This window comes from Haemaphysalis longicornis, unplaced genomic scaffold (assembly GCF_048455015.1).
Source record: "Haemaphysalis longicornis isolate Haplotype H1 unplaced genomic scaffold, Haemaphysalis longicornis Haplotype H1 scaffold_1, whole genome shotgun sequence".
NCBI lineage: Eukaryota > Metazoa > Arthropoda > Arachnida > Ixodida > Ixodidae > Haemaphysalis > Haemaphysalis longicornis.
The window spans coordinates 291,365,383-291,376,764 of record NW_027526203.1 but is presented as its reverse complement, the minus strand read 5'-3'; the positions used below and the strand labels follow the sequence as shown (position 1 = coordinate 291,376,764).

General features: G+C 46.5%; 1 long non-coding RNA gene across 1 annotated transcript in view; it reads left to right on the top strand.

Moving 5' to 3' along the window:
* Positions 1–3,445, top strand: part of LOC144148045 (uncharacterized) — a 27,870-nt gene extending 24,425 nt beyond the window's left edge. The window contains exons 2-3 of the long non-coding RNA XR_013317952.1: positions 1,829–1,900; positions 3,379–3,445. This is a non-coding gene — a long non-coding RNA (uncharacterized LOC144148045). The remainder of the gene's footprint in view (positions 1–1,828; positions 1,901–3,378) is intronic.
* Positions 3,446–11,382: the final 7,937 nt, after the last annotated feature.

Below are 11,382 nucleotides of genomic sequence, written 5' to 3'. Positions count from 1 at the left end.
AAAAAGGAAACGCCGAATACGCGTTTATATATCCATCCAGTCGAAGTTCGAGCTGATCTTTTCGTCACTAGATTCCGAGTTTCAGCTGTCGCACGCTTTCGTTAAGTAGCAAGCATGAACGCCACACCGCGCGCAGAGGGCGATATGGCGATTCGAAAAGGGGAGTAGAGCGGAAGCAGACGGTGACGGCGTCACGAGACAAGACAAGGCGAGTTCCGGCCGACTCTGCCGATTTCGAGGGAGCAACTTTTCTTGACCCTCGGAGCGATCTCGGCTCCGACGGCGCTCTCGATCTGCCATTTGAACAGGATTTAGTTGCTCCCGATTTGCCATTGGAACGTGTTCGCTCCACGCGGGGCAAAAAAATTTGCTCTGAAAGTGCTCCTGATCTGACTTTGGAATTCAACATCAGACATCATGTCGACACTGGAAGTGGACCAGATTGCAGTGGGCCGATTAGCATAGGAGCTTATGGTAAGAACGAAGGAGGCAGTACACGGTGAAATGGGCTAGGTATCTTTCGAAGCCACAGAAACACACAGAGTAAAATACGTTAAAAAAGCCTCAGAAACTTGGGTGAGAAAAAATGGTCGAAGAGGGTGCACAGACACGTGGAAGAGAGTGCACAGGCAAGCGAAAACGCGCCGCCCAACGCCGCTTTCTCTAGGTGGCGTTGCCCAGGCGCGCTGACGCCGCCGCGGACACATGTATCACAAGCATATCGGGCCAGAAGGCGTGACACCCTGATTGGTCAATTTTAGCTAAGCTGATTGGTCGGTTTAGAAACGGATGTGACGTAGAGTTGAACATTTTTCGTTCATTGCCATTTTTTTTTTCGAAATGGCGCGGACGTCGAATGCAACTGCTTCCAGCGGTGAAAATACTCCTTGCTGCTCTGCATGCGTTCTCACGTCGAAAAAACATGCTTCAGCACGAGAGGAACGTGCACCGCGCAACCTGGACGCCGAGGTTGTAGTGCTGCAGTTTTTCAGCGGCGCTGGAGGTGAGGGAACGGGCAAGTTCGCAATACGCTTTGTGTAGTGCTGGGGTCATTGTTTACTATCGTACGAAGTGTCCATGGGTAGCGCTGAATGCATTGAAATGTAGATATGAGCTGATGTGTATTGGCTATTTCATAGAGTAAACGTTATTAATGTGTAAAAGTAACGCCTGTTTTGTTTCATGTCTTGCTCCGTTTCAGATTTCTATTAGCCCTGCCCTGTTAGCGTGGTACTCTTCGCAAATGACAGCCGCGCGTTTCAAGTGTTGATGCAACGCAACGTGATACATGTTTCACTCTGGTAGATACACCCACACGGCATGCCTTGGCTTTCACAAAGCCTTTTTTTTTTTTTTTTTTTTTGCACAACGTCAGGACTAGTACCCTACCCAGTTCAAAGCCCACCACGTTTGTTATGATCGTACTAGCGTGCGAAATATTGTCACAGTGTCTCAATTCGAGCTTGTAATGTATCACCAGCCTGAAAGGCGCAGTAAAGCCTAATTTTCGGCGGTTCAGATGAGAAGCAGCACAGAATTCGCGCAGTTAATGTCTCATGTAAACATATAATCTCTAATGCTGCTACTGCTGTTGACTCACTAGAAAGAACTGTTCTTACGTTTTGGCTCTAATGTTAATAGTAGCCACGCATGCGGTGGCGTAATACGCAACGCACATCCTGTGTTTTTATGGCTTGCAGTTTTTGGCTGTCATGAGGCAGCATGGTGTCTTGTGTTCATAGTGTCACAGTTACCTGTAATGAAAATTACGACTGTGATTGCGCCCTGTCTAATGCATCTGTATACTTTTTCTTTCTTTGCGTTGCAGATATTAGAAGAGGAAGGCCAGTGCTTTTGCTTAGTGAAACAGGCAGCTGTGGTACCTCAAGCATTGCCAGCGGTAAGTTACCAGCATATAGCTGCCACAGGTCAAAAGTGGCTGAACCCAGCCAGGCGATGCAAAGAAGCACGTTTGATAAGTGGGAATCTATAAGACTGACAAGACCTTTCTCTGGCCTTCATAACCTTTACCGACGGCATTATTTACACCTCCAGGGCTCAAGCATCGCATCATCGCATTCAAGCATCGAATCAAAAACACCACTACGGGCACAATAGAGGTATGACTCCTGCTGAAAGAGCAGTGAATCGCAAAGGAGCTTGAAAAAGGTGTGCCTATCAGCACCATTATGAACAGGATCAATGCAAGCTTATCCAAAAAGACGAGGACATAACTCCTCTAAAGAATACAGAGCACAAGCAGTTGCACAACATTAGGCGCGACTTCAGCCATTTTTCTCCGGAAAGGTGTCATCCTAATGGTGCAACTAGTGTGCATATATGGGTGAAAACCATGAATATCAAAGGTCAGCTAGTTGTATGAGCATCAGGGGGAGCAATAGAAAAACAACATTCAACGAGGAAGATTTTGCTTTTAAGAAAATGTAAAGGAAATGGGTCTGTATTGTGTGCATTGACTCCACTCATCAAACTGCTGAGAACAGTTTTTAATTTCTTGCTTTACAAAACTGCCTGTAGCTCAGTGCAGGGCTGTGGGTTAATTTAGACCACCTAGGAATACTTATCTAGCTTGAAAATTCTGGACGTGTGGGATTTTGAGGTGTTATTTGCCTTCAATAGAAACACTGCCACTGCTGATGGGATATCATGTTTTTTATTGTAAAGAATCCTTTATATTTACTTTACAAATTGTTTTGCTTCCGCTGGCAAATGTATGCGAGCTCGGCTGCGAGTTCATGTGCTGTTCACGATTGCTTCTTCCTTGCAGTTGCATGCTAGATGTCTCCAATTATCTGTCCTATACTGTTCTTAGTGCAAGTCGTCATTAATTATTTACGTTGTCTGAAAGGACAGGCCAATAAAGGACGCATGGTTGCATGGGAAATTCATGCCTTACAGCAGATAAGCGAGTTTTCTAGAAACTCCTGTGGTGTGGTCGCAGCCTGGCATTTAGGTTTCCGTAATGTTAAACCCAGTCGTAGAGGCTAATGCACTCAGGAGACTGAAAGAATGTGTACATGTGGAGAGCCTGTTGGAATCGCCGAGCGTAAGTTGACTGCTTTTTAACTTGCGCGTACTTTTTTCGTTTGGCATCGACTGCATGGCACAAACGTCATAATAAGTATCATACCACAGACCATTTTACAGGTGCATGCTCAATATTGACCCCTACCCACGTAAAACTGCATGCGGGCTTGCCTTTTTACGCAATATGTGTGCCGAAAATAAAGGTGTTGATAGTTGTTTCAATTGAATTATTTCAGATGTGCCCTTCCCGAGTAAGATCATTCTAGCTATATTTATGCTGTTGTGCCCTGTTCGCTGACTCTTGGTTATTTTCGGCATGCTACTTCGTAGGTGAATGGCAAGCCGTGCAGCACCCTCACCACTTTCCCTCCGTGGTCTGAATGCAACGCAATGGGAGTTGGACCACACGCGCGCACACAACTTTGGTAAAGGGCCCCACTCTGTATTTATATTACTCCAAATAAAGAAGTTTTACCTGGACGTTTTGCCTCAGGCTGCAGACTGGGAAATAGGAACAGTTAGCATAAGGTGCATGCTGAAGTATAGCACAAGATGACACTTCGATGCAAGCACGGCCAACAAGCAATAGCACCTGTCGGTACCCCGCTTGGACAATCGTTAATTCTACAGGCAGTGTTTTGTGCAGCACTGCAAGGAAAAGCCAAACGAACCAAAGGCATGAGGTGAACAAAGCGTTTGTTTGGCAAATACAACTTCCATGCCCCATTTAAGACTACTTTTTGCGGTGCTTTAAATAATACACTGCACTGCATTTCAACAGCAAACTATGCTCGATTAAAGGTGCATATGAACTGGATATGCTGCTGAGCAAATTTTCTTGGTGCATGTTCGTTGTCACATTTATTTTGAGCTACACTGACTAATGTTTGTGCTTTGTCAGCCTTCGGCCTTTATCCTAGTATTGTCCTAGGGGTCCATACTTTGAACATCATGCAGTGTGTCCGGGGTACAATATGCCTCACCCGTACCGCCTGCCATGTGATTTCACAACGAGCCGACCAGCGCAAAAAGAGGTTCCATTCGATTCGCCTGCAGCATGTGAACCAGTTCAGGTGGTGCAGCACTTCGCCATTTGTTTTAGTAGTGCAGATTGCGGTGCCCCAACCGCACAATTAAATTTACTGTATGTGCAGATGAGTGCAAGACAAGTGCATGGCTTTGCGTTAGAACGGTGGTTTGGGCTAGTTGGTGCATACGAACGGAAATTCAAAACAGCGCAAAAAGGCGGGACAAGAAAGGACGTGTGTCGTCGTTTTTTGTCCGGTTTTTTTGCGGTGTTTTGAATTTCAGTTGTATGGCTTTGTCTCCATTCCCAGACACGGATGTGCAGAAACGGACCAAGAGTGCGGGCCTAGTCCCGCTGCTTATGCAGGATTTTTTGCAATGAACTGATTCAGACGGTGCAGGCTGCATCAAACGAACGCACAGTGCTTCAGTTTTCTGCAGATTGCAAGTGGTGTTTTTTTACAAATTCAGGAACTATGCTAACAGTCTGTGGGAGCAAATATATGCACAAATGAGCAAAGCATGTTTGAGAGTTCAGTTCGCCAATGACAGTAAATGAGCCAAGTACGATTGAGAGTTCAGATCGCTAATGACAGTAAATGATAAGATTAGCAGGAAAGAAACACAATATCACTCACAACAACGTTTTTATTAATATATGCACACACCTATAGCGGTATCCTAACTGCCACGACCAAATCTTTTTCCGATGACAGACGTGTAGACAGGAAACCAATAAATAAAAATCTCACCCTATTGCTTCCATTATAGGTCAAATTTCAGACAAACAAGAACAGGCATTCATTTAGTTTTTTTTTTCTGCCTGTATTCACATATCCTATAATATTTTGCGACAGTACACGAAAAACACTGGCAACATTTCTGTAATTATCTTCTTTTGGGCGCAGTCAATAAAAGTTACGGGCTGTTACTAGTATTCTACTGTACACATATGAGCGTGTCCTTTGTTACCTCTGCGTTCAGTGTGCGAAGGTCTACGCTTCAGCGTCGTCGTATGCTTCTTGCTGAGGGAACGGCACTTCGCACACGCATCCGCAGAGTCGAGGTAGCGGACAGAACCATGCCGCGCTAAAGCTATAGATCATCAGGGGAAAATATTCCACGGCCACACAAACGTTGCGGGCACACATCGTCCCCGAAAGCAAACTGTGCCCGTGCTAACAAATCACAACAAGCGGGGTCGATACTGATACAACTTTCAGCAGGACGTCACCGACTAAAATACCGTGCAATGAAAATTTTCGAGACAAGAACAACACGTGCGCCCGAACGTTCACCAAACTGCCGTAATGGATCTGAACTAAAAAAACAAAAATCTCATGCAGCACCACATCCGGTTTTCTGCTATGTGACGTCATTTTAATCGGCCAAGCAGGGTGCCGCGCCTTCTGGCCCGATATGCTTGTCATGTATCACCCTCACAGTGCGCGCGTTGCGGCAGGCGGCGCAAGCATGGCGGCGCCACCGGCCGCGAAGTGGTGCGGGTAGCTCCAGAACGCTTGCTACTGCTCCTTAAAATGCCACGGACACTGAAGGCTTGTGCCTTCAGTGGCATTTTACTACCGGTAACTTGCTAATTGCAACGGTAATTGCTTACGACCGCTGCTGACGAAGTTGCTTGTGCAGGAAAGGAGCTGACAATGTTGGCGAAAACGGTAGCATCATCCGCGCCGCTAGGGAATGCGTCCATCAGCTTTTCTGATAGAGGCCTAAAGCAAAAACGCCCGTGTGCTCGAGATGTCGGCGCACGTTAAATATCCCCAGGGCGTCAAAATTAATGTGAAGACCTCCACTACGGCGCGCCTCATCGCCTGTGTAGCGACGGCGTGATATTAAATCAATCAATCAATCAATCAATCAATCAATCAATCAATCAATCAATCAATCAATCAATCAATCAATCAATCAATCAATCAATCAATCAATCAATCAATCAATCAATCAAAAGCGCCCGTCAAATATCCACAGCCGTGGTAAGCCAAAACATTTCCGGCGAGGCCAGTCGGCTGTCCCGAGCGCTTCGAAACTACCGCCATGAGTCGCGCGACTCCCTCGCCGCGTATGATACGCGGCGGCTTCTAGCTACAGCAAAAACGTCGATGCGGGCGTGGCAATGCGCGCACGACGCCGACGTGCAGGAATCGCATGCAAAAACGCGCCATCCTGTTCACGCTGAACGGCGATAAAGTTTACGACGACAAAATACGAAAGTAACGGGGAGTGCCCTTAACAGAAAGTGAAGGAAGAGACTTACGTGGGCTGGAAGGATGGAAACGAAATAGTCACAGAGAGGGCAAATGAGGGATCAAATGGGCAAATGAGGGAGAGACGAACTTTTTACGATAAAGCGCGAGACATGCACGACGGAGCCGTCCGATGCGATGCACGACTGGTCGGAAATAAGGCTGCCACGACTATACTCGGAACGGCACCGATGATGATTCCTATTGGTTTCCCCTTTGAAGCGGGGTGATGACATGTCATCTTACCAAAAAGGACTAATATAACCATGTTTTACACTCTTGGTTTAATACTAGCGCTGCTTAGGGCAAGCACTAAAGCTTATTAGGCCCGAAATACTTTCTTTTCCCTGTTACAGGTGGTAACTGTCCTAGGCATTATTACCCTCTCTGCTTTTCGTCCACCAGCATTCTAATCTTCATTTCGTCCCCTCGACAGCCTTGAAGTTAACTTCCTCTCTGATACCCTTAAATCCTAGGGCTTCTGAAAGCCCAATATTCCCTTCATGTAGATTTGGCTGGATACCCTCACATTCTAACACTATGTGCAGCATAGTTTGTTTCTTTTCCGCAGACCACACATACCCCATCATTTTGTGAATACTTCCTCACAAAACTCTTAGTTCGCAGGCAACCTGCTCTAGCCTCAAAAAGCAAAGCACTGCCCTGGGAATTATCGTAGAAATTTTCCTTTCTGATGTTCATCTTCTCAGCCCTGTACATCTCTAACGACGTTTTAGCTTCCATTTTTTCCCTCCATTTATTCGTTTCAATCTGCCTTGCCTCTTTTTTAGTTACCTTGGCTGTTTTGGATTCCCCACTGTTCTTTCCGTATTTCATCGTTAGCCTTCTAGTCTTTCTTAACCACTGCGTGTCCACGCTTTTCAAGTATAGGTACCTAAAAACCTTAGCTGCCCACCTTCGTTGATCCATTGCCCTCAACCTCATCTCAAAGCATATTTTACTCTGAGCTTCTCCAACTTCAAACGACGCCCAGCCCATATCTCCCTGAACTGCTTCGTTAGTTGTTTTTCCATGCGCGCCTAAGGCCAAACGTCCTACCGTTCTCTGGTTTACTTCAAGGCCTGATAGAACGTCTGATTTTAAGCAGAGTACAGCATTCGCAAACGTGAGACCCGGAACCATTACTCCTTTCCACATTCCTCTGACTACTTCATATTTGTTATACCCCCACAGAGCTCTATGCTTCATTATAGCTGCGTTTCGCTTTCCCTTAACCTTAAGTTGCTCCTCGTGAGTACTTAAGTAGTTATCCCCTTCGTTTATCCACACTCCCAAATATTTATATTCCTTCACTCTAGGTAATTCGCCTTGCTGGATAGACACTACGTCGGTGGTAGCGTCATTGAAAACCATTATTCCTGATATTTCTGCACTGAAATTTAACCCGAGGTCAGTGGCTTCCTGGCCGCAAATATTTATTAGCCGCTGCATATCGGTTTGGTTATCAGCTAAAAGAACAATGTCGTCTGCGTATAACATTCCCGGAATATGCTGTTGTACCACTTCGCCTTGCAGCACATGGGTTAGGCTAAAACCTACTTGACTTTCTTCCAGTTTCTTTTCTAACCCTGCCATGTAAAGCATGAACAGTATTGGGCTCAAAGGGCATCCCTGTTTCAGTCCCCGATGGATGTTGACCTGCTGGGCGCATTTCTGTCCTTCCCAAGTAAGGTGCACTCTATTGTCTTTATAGATTGCTATAAGGAACTGTACTAACTCGTCATCTAATCCCTGGAGTTTCAGCATTCTCCACAGCCGTTCTCTGTTTACGTTGTCATATGCCCCTTTAATGTCCAAGAAAGTAATCCATAGTGGTCTATTCTGTGCTTTCGCAATTTCAATGCATTGCGTTATCACGAACAGATTGTCATCCAGTCGCCTGTCTTGTCTAAATCCATTCTGCAGTTCCCCAAGTATTTCATTTTCTTCCATCCATGCTTGAATTTCTGATTTTATCGCCTGCATTACGAATCTATACACCACTGACGTTACTGTGAGTGGTCTGTATGAATCAATACTGGCTTTGTCTCCTTTGCCTTTATATATTAAATTCACCGGAAGTTGCCGCTGTGCCTTATCACCGTAGCCGGATGTTTCTCCGCGCGGCGCAAGTAGCTAGGGCGTTACTGGGAATATTTGGAACATGGAGTGAGCCGTTCCCGTGATTTTTTGGGCTTAATATGCTTATAAACGACTCCAGTGACGACAAACAAACTGCGTGAGACAAGGCAGACGATATCACGCATTCATAGCAAACCCATTTCAAAACGCGCGCGCACTGACGTCACGGGTCCGGCGCTTTGGCAGAGTGTTACACTATATGAGGTGCTGCCGTTCTTGAGTTGTAACCGAGTATAGCCGCTCCCATGCGTGCGTGCGATACGTCGTCGGCGACGCTTCGCTCACTATTTTCGCTCCATGGTTGCCTGCCTGTTTAGGCGCACTCCGGTCGATTTAGATATGTGTAAGAGAAATCCGAGCAGGAAAAGAAAACATTTATCAAAATGAACAGTGATACTGCGTTATACACTGTGTTTTATATGTTCAGTAAAGCGGTGTGGGGACGTTTTGCATCGACGATTTTGCTCGTCCATGCTGTTGCTACCGCTGGAAACATGTGTCTAACAGGTGTCTGTATTGTTAGAGTGAACTATAGAATGCATTCTAATTCACTCTAGTATTGTCGCTGTTCGTGCATGACGCATGCTGCGTTATCTCTATCTGCTTTGCTACACTGAGGTGTTCGCTGGAGCTTTTTGTCACTGCTAACTTCGCGCAGCCATGAGCCATCTAACTCACCAAGACAAACCACTTCTGAAAAAAAAAAAAATAGAAGACAGAAAAAAAGACAAAGAAATCATGCACCCCTCCGTCTAACGACGACGATGGTTGAACGCGAAGCTTTTTCGCGTTCTTTGGTTGGTCAATATCACACAGCGAATACGGGCTGCTCTGGAGGTACGCACCACTATTACCCACAGCAACTCTCGGGTGTGCACTGCGTAGGCCTAACGTTTGGGTTTGGGGTGTACGGCGCGAATCGGTAGCAGCTGCTTGGTGTTCAGTAAGTAATTTTTTGAGTTGGTGCCCGTTTGAGGTGTTAAACCCCAAGTGACACCAGGCCAAACGTCCTAGACCTCGAAATGGGAAGTTAGGCCTAACGTCTTGCGGTTAACAGCCTTACGGCACGCAGAGCAACGCCATTCTTCTCGTGGCGGATTCTTTGGTTACCCTCTGAGTTTTCCAGACCACTTCGACAATGTCCAAATGGAGCAATCGGATGGACGCCGGCTTCATTACGCGAGGGACCCAGGCTTTCCGGCCATGGGAAGCGTTTGTTTTTTCTTTCACTTCACTTACAATCATTCACCATCATCGTCAGATAAAGTTGACTTTCCTGCAGGGCGTACAACGGCATCAGTGAGGACACTAAAAGCTTCGCTTCAAAATTCGCTGTAGGGACTTGTTGCGGGAGCCCCTTCTTCCTTCGCAGAAGCGGGTCGGCGTAGAGCGCGCGAGCGCGCACCGCGCTGCCCGCGCTGCTCCCCTCAAAATACTCGGAACTGCCACTAGCGCCTTCTTGGTGCTTTGAAAGAAGCTTTCACGGTGACGTCATTACGACGACACCTTAGTGATCTCATTGGCTGCAGCCTCACGACGGTCGCGACGATCGTAATCGTACGATCGTACGAGCCAGATTCTGGCTCGCCAGTCGCACGCCGTGCGCCTCCTCCGACGAGCGTATACAACGCCAAAAGCAGTCCTGTGCGACCGTCACGATCAGTCGCATGCCAATCGCGTGCTCTCGTCGTGCATGTGTTTTGCGCAAGACGACAGGGAGCGCGTTGCGTGCTTTTTTTGGGTCCAAGCTGGATGCTTGAGGACAAGAATTTGTATGAGCAGGCACTCGCCACAGGGTGTGGCGTGTGCACGCTCTTCTCCTGTTTTGTGAAAGAGGAACACACAAATGGTGAAATAACTGCAAGCTGGAATAGCCTATGATTTCAACTTTACGGGTAGCGTTCACAGAAACACCGTTCAGTGAGAGCACGAGCGGAAAAATATCTAGCGGGTGAGCAGCCAACGAAGCGGGCCATAGCCGACGAAAAGCGTCATGCACGACAACAACATATTAGCGAAATTGAATGGGCAGGCGTTTTAACCAGGGACGAAGCAGGGATAGCGCAAGCTTTCACCCAATATTACCAGGAACTTTTTGCACTGAAGAATCCGACCGAAAACGGGTTTGAAACAGAGTTTTTGAATGTACTGCCGCAACTTGATAGCGAAAGTACTGAAATTATGGAAAGGGAGATCACCCTGAGCGAAATCGAAGACGCTATCGACAAATTGAACTCGGGTAAATCACCGGGACCTGATGGGATTAGTTCAGCGTTTTATAAGAAGTTTAAAGTAGAAATCGCGGGTCTCCTTCATGGGGTGATTACGGAATCTTTTGAGCTTGGCCGACTGCCTCCTTCCTTTTCCAAAGCTCACACGGTTTTGATTCCGAAGGGGGAGACACCTGAAATATTAATAAAAGTTACAGGGTACAGACCAATAACGTTAACCAACACAGATTATAAAATACTCATGAAAATCTTGGCCAGAAGATTACAAAGTGTTGTAACAGAGATAATAGGCCCGCATCAAACATGCGGAATTAAGGGCAGAACAATCTTTTCAAACATTCATGTGGCTCGAAGTATCCTCGAGTACTGCGATGCAGACCATCGCACTGTAGCTATGGTACAGGTAGACCTTGAAAAAGCTTTTGACCGCGTGTGTCATAGCGTTCTCTTTTCTATTCTGGAACATGTTAAAGTAGGATCTGTTGTCACCAAAGGTATAAGGATGGCGTACAATAACTGTACCACCAACATCATAGTTAACAAAAAACTTACAGAACAGATAAGTGTTTGCTCCTCCATGAGGCAGGGATGTCCTTTGAGTCCCCTGCTATTCGCTCTCTACCTAGAGCCATTGTGTGCCAGGGTAATTGCCAGTGGCAGTATCCGAGGCT